The 4679-nt window shown below is 58.8% G+C and overlaps 1 long non-coding RNA gene across 1 annotated transcript; it reads left to right on the top strand.

Annotated features, from left to right (window-relative positions):
- The first annotated feature begins 205 nt into the window (after positions 1-205).
- On the top strand, positions 206-4185 carry LOC143673227 (uncharacterized). The gene is made up of 3 exons (XR_013170267.1): positions 206-715; positions 2384-2922; positions 3590-4185. It is a non-coding gene; the product is annotated as an uncharacterized LOC143673227 (long non-coding RNA).
- The last annotated feature ends 494 nt before the right edge of the window (positions 4186-4679 follow it).

Below are 4679 nucleotides of genomic sequence, written 5' to 3'. Positions count from 1 at the left end.
CCTCGTCCGACGCCCGCAGCCGCCCTACGAGGTGCCTGCCCGGCGCCGCCCCGCCTTCCTGGGCCCTGCCCCTTCTAGGCCGCGCCGCCGGGGCTGCGGCCTCGGGCTCCCGGGTGCAGCGGGGCGGGCGGGACCCGGGCGGGGCTTCGGGCCGCAGGGGGCGGGCGCGGGAAGGCGGGCGCCGGCTCCCACACTGCCGGCCGCCTCGGGCTCAGGGCGCCGCGCCGAGAAGGCAGAGCTGGGGACGGCGTGGGGGGGCTGGACGGCTTCGCGATCACCTGAGAAGGGCCAGGTCTTTCCTTCAGGTCCCCGCTGTCCTCATGGTCTCCCTGCCCGGCTTCCAGCGGTTACAGCCTAACAGCGCTCGTGCCGAGAAGAGTGGATGAATGCTTGCTGATCAACTGAACTGGATTCTCGTCTTCGAGTAAGAGCGAATGGACCAGTTTCCAGCTCGGTGACTTTCAAGGCGGCGGTCACTCGATGATCAGAACGCGCTCCTTGGGAGTCGGGGCCCGCCCAGGCTCCTGAGACCCGACGCGGGGATACCCCACCTGCTCGGTCAGCCAGGGGCCCCCAGCACCACGCGGCGGTCATGCTCCCAGCTGAGCAGTGCTGCCAGGCGCTCAGTCCCACGGGAGGCAACAGCATTTCCAGAGCAGGCCGCCCATTCTCTCAAGCGCCATCTTCACCTCTATGGATCTAACAACAGGCAAAGGTTAGGTTTTATTTTTTTCCAAATAATAACCTGTATAAAAGTCTAAAATCTCCCATTGCTCACTGCATCTTGCGGTCGAGGACATACTGATTCATTGTCCTTCGGGCTTGACTAAGGTGGGCTTGAGCCATTTGGCCTCTTGCTGGCGGAAAGATGCTGGGGTGCTGTGCACCTTCACCGAAGCCCCTGGGAGGTCCTCAAGAGCGGGTGAGGGAGGTGGCAGGCAGGAGAAGGGGTGCCCAGAAAATAACCCACCACCCAGGGAAGGCTAACTCACGGCAGACTTCCCCAATACCTCTCCACACTTTCTTTTAGTAAGGGGGCCAGGCCAGAGGGAGAGTCTTGGCATGTATCGGTTTAGGTTAATGATGTTTCGTAACCATCAGCAGTGCACTCGGCTTTCTTAGTCTCTAGGATTTAGGGAATTGGAAGGACTAATGGTGGCATTTCTGGAATTTCACTTAAAGCTCATTTCTTCAACCCTGTCCCTTTTTAGGAAGAGTTTTCCTCCTGAGGTTATCCTCCATTAAAAAGTGCGCTGTTGGCTAGGATTTCAGGAGACAGGACAGAAATCATACCCCAGCCTTTGAGAATGCTATAAAGTGCTTCCTAATTGTCTGTACTGAGCCCTGGGAGCTCAAGGCATCATTTATATGTATTTTAAGTGGAAATCCTCCTGGGCTCTTGTAAGGAGAATCAGCACACTAATGGACACCACATGGAGCGTCCAAGGGCAACAGGGCAGAGAACCTGCACACGTGTACCCAGAGCTCGTGCCCCCCCCATATCGCCAAGACCCGCATGCCTTGCCTGCCTCTGCTCAGCCACCTGGCCACCTCCCCCACTGCCCAGGTCCAACCAACAGGTGTGGCCAGGCCACCTGCCCTGGGGCCCCAGGGCTCAGGACACACCTTTCCACAAGACCCACAGACCAACAAAAGACTGTACACACGTACACAGACACACGTGCACACACTGATGCACACATGTAGCACACGCAGACATGCACATGCATACTCATGCACCACATGCATGAATGCACATGTACACAGACACACATGCACACACTGATGCTCACAGCCCCGCAGGCCACACCGGCTAATCTGCCCTCCACAACCCCTGATGACCTAGGAAAGCATGCGCAGGGGTCCATCTGCCCGGTGAACAGCGAGTGGGGGAAGGTCCATGATATTCCAATTAATCATCATGGTCACCCTTTTAATAGTTCCCACATACCCGTAAGCAGGCTGTGTGCGCCACGTGTGCCATCACACTCAGCTGTCCCCTGGTGTGAGTGGTTTCAGTATAAATATCAGTTTAATTTATGTCCATCATTTACCTGTCATACTACAATCACGGCTAATTACAACAATTCTTCTCTGTATAGAATGTTGAGTAGGAAAATGTTTAAATCCTGACATGAAAATGTCTGTGATAAAATAAGAAGCAGAGAGTTTCATGGGCCTTTACTACTGTCTTTGAAGTAGTGAAAAAGGCATTTCCAGCCCTTGCTTCAAGGGCTCTGCTGATAACTTCTTGCAAGGGCCAATCTGTTTTTAAGCAGGATATTGTGATGTTATGCTAAAGCATTAGAACAATATATAAATGAGTAGTGGAATTTCTCAGCCAGTCTACCCTTTTCATTCTAATGAAATCCTTGTTAAACAGGTGCCTCACCTTAACCAGCAGAAGTGCCTGTGGCAGGGAAATAGCTGCTCAACTCAGTTCCAGGAATGAAGCGGACAGGGGGCACGGCCCGGCAGATGCAGCCAGCATGGGAGCCCAAAGGGCTTGTCCCGTGGCCTTGCTCTGGTGGCCCCAGTGACTGTGGATGTGTTTAAGGCAGCTCGGGTCTGGGCGCCCACTGCCCCCAGCTCAGGCAGCCCCGGCCATGCTGCAGCCAGCTCTGCCTGGCTCTGCAGTCTTCTGGACTACTGGCACATCCCTGGGACAGGTTCTACCAACAACTGAAGGGGCCCAGCGGGTTCTCCCCAGATTCTCCACTAGAGGGTCCAGCTGGGGGGACCCCGACCGCTGCTGTAGACTTGTCCTGGCACCATGTCAGCCTGGTCCTGGGCTTAGGTGGTGATGTGTAGGGGACAGGAGTCCTGGGGGGAGAATGTCCCAAGAAGTGGCCAGATGCCCCGGGAGTGGGCAGGAGACCCCATGACAGGAGGACAGGCTGCCTCTGCTGGAGCTGCCAGCAGGTGTGTATGCAGGGGATTTACAGGGGGTAGGTGTGGGTGGGTGCGTGTGGGTAGGGGTGTGTGTGCAGGGGCTGTACATGTGTGGGGGTGTGTGCAGGGTTTGTGTGTGCAGGGCCTGTGTGTGGGGTGTGTGTGGGGGCAGTGTGTGCAGGTGTGTGCATACAGGGGCTGTGCATGCAGGGGCATGTGTGTGCGGGGTGTGTGTGTGTGGGGAGGTGTGTGAGTGGGTGTGTGTGTGCAGGGGGCGTGTGCATGCAGGGGACGTGTGTGTGCAGGGGTGTGTGTGAGCAGGGCTGTGCATGCAGGTGGGATGCTCTCCGAGTGACATGCAGGCTGTCACCTCCCTCCCCCTGGACCCTCCGTCCTCCCACCCATGACCATGCAACCCTCTCCTCTGGTGCCTCCTGCTTTCTCCTGTCCCCACCAGGCCAAACCTGCCCCTGAGGAGTTATGGCCTCGTGGCAGACACGGCTGAGCCACAGCCACATCCTCTGGCCTCCCCCTGGGCTCTGTGACCCTGTGGCCGGCCTGAGGGCAGTCTCAGGGGGAAGTCTCTCACCACGGGGCCCTCCCCCTCTACCCTCCCAGGAACTCTCCAGGGCAGAGCTCCCCCCGCCTCCCCATCTCTCCTCAATCCCCCTCCCCTCAAACCCCTGTCCACCTCCAGGACCCGCCAAGGCAGTGCTCAGCCATCAGGAAGACAAGACGCTGCCTCCTGGACCCCACGAGAGGCATCTGCCAGTCTGTCCTGACTGTGGGGTGGCTGTCGGGTCAGGGGCCTTGGGGCAGTGACCCCTCGGTCAGAGGCAGGGGCCGGCACCTCCATGCGACTAAGCCAGACCTTTCAGAGCAGGGACACAAGACGTGTGGAACAGATTAAACCAATGCCACCATTTGAGAAAAAAAAATCAGCTTTCCAGGGCTAAATGACAGTCCCCCGTGGTTGCCACGGCGACCACGCAGGCATGCATGTTCAGATGGCGATGCCAGGGGCTGAGGGGACAGTGCGGTCAGAATCGCCGCATGCCAAGGGCAAAGTCCTGCATTTCCTGCTGAAAAACAAATCAAAGGGAAAACGCCCCCAGCCCGAGAGGTGGGCCTGGGAGAGGAGCCTCCCACCCAGGGCGGGGGATGGCCGGCAACATGGAAGGAAAACCTAAATTCTCACTACCGGAGGTCACAGCCACGTGAAGGGGGGCCCAGGTGCTGCTGCCCCAGCCTGCACCCCAGCACCCCCTGCTCCAGCCGTGGGCCCCCAGCCGGTGGGCAGCACCCTGTCCGCGGATGTCTGGGCGGAGGCAAGAGGCCTTCTCGGGATCTGCGAGCTGGGAAGGAGTGTGCAGCTCGGGGCAGATGTCCGAGCATCCCCAGGAACACTGAGGGGTCCCACAGCAGCAGGGGTGACCTGCGGCCCGGGTCCAGCCCTGTTGTCCAGCACCGGCTCCCGCCGCATGGCCTGGGCAGCAGCCCTGGGATCCCCAAGGGTGCCTGGTGGCCAAAGGAAGGGCCTGGGTTTAATTCTCTCTAGAGAGAATGTGTCAGCTGTGGTGGGTTTGTGAAACCCTCGAGTAGGGGACACTGGGAGGCAGGTGAGAGGTCCCCGCTGGCAAGGCTGCCTGGCAGGGGTGAGGGGTGTGTGCCCAGTGATTTGGGTGGTGCCCGCTGGATCACAAACACCTGGGTGTGATGGACATGCAGGCTGAACCCCAGCATGGTGAGGGGGCCAGGGACACTACTGCTGGACACTCCCAACACGT

The sequence above is a fragment of the Tamandua tetradactyla genome, unplaced genomic scaffold, assembly GCF_023851605.1.
Source record: "Tamandua tetradactyla isolate mTamTet1 unplaced genomic scaffold, mTamTet1.pri scaffold_211_ctg1, whole genome shotgun sequence".
NCBI classification, from domain to species: Eukaryota; Metazoa; Chordata; class Mammalia; order Pilosa; family Myrmecophagidae; genus Tamandua; species Tamandua tetradactyla.
This window is presented reverse-complemented; position numbering and strand designations above follow the sequence as displayed.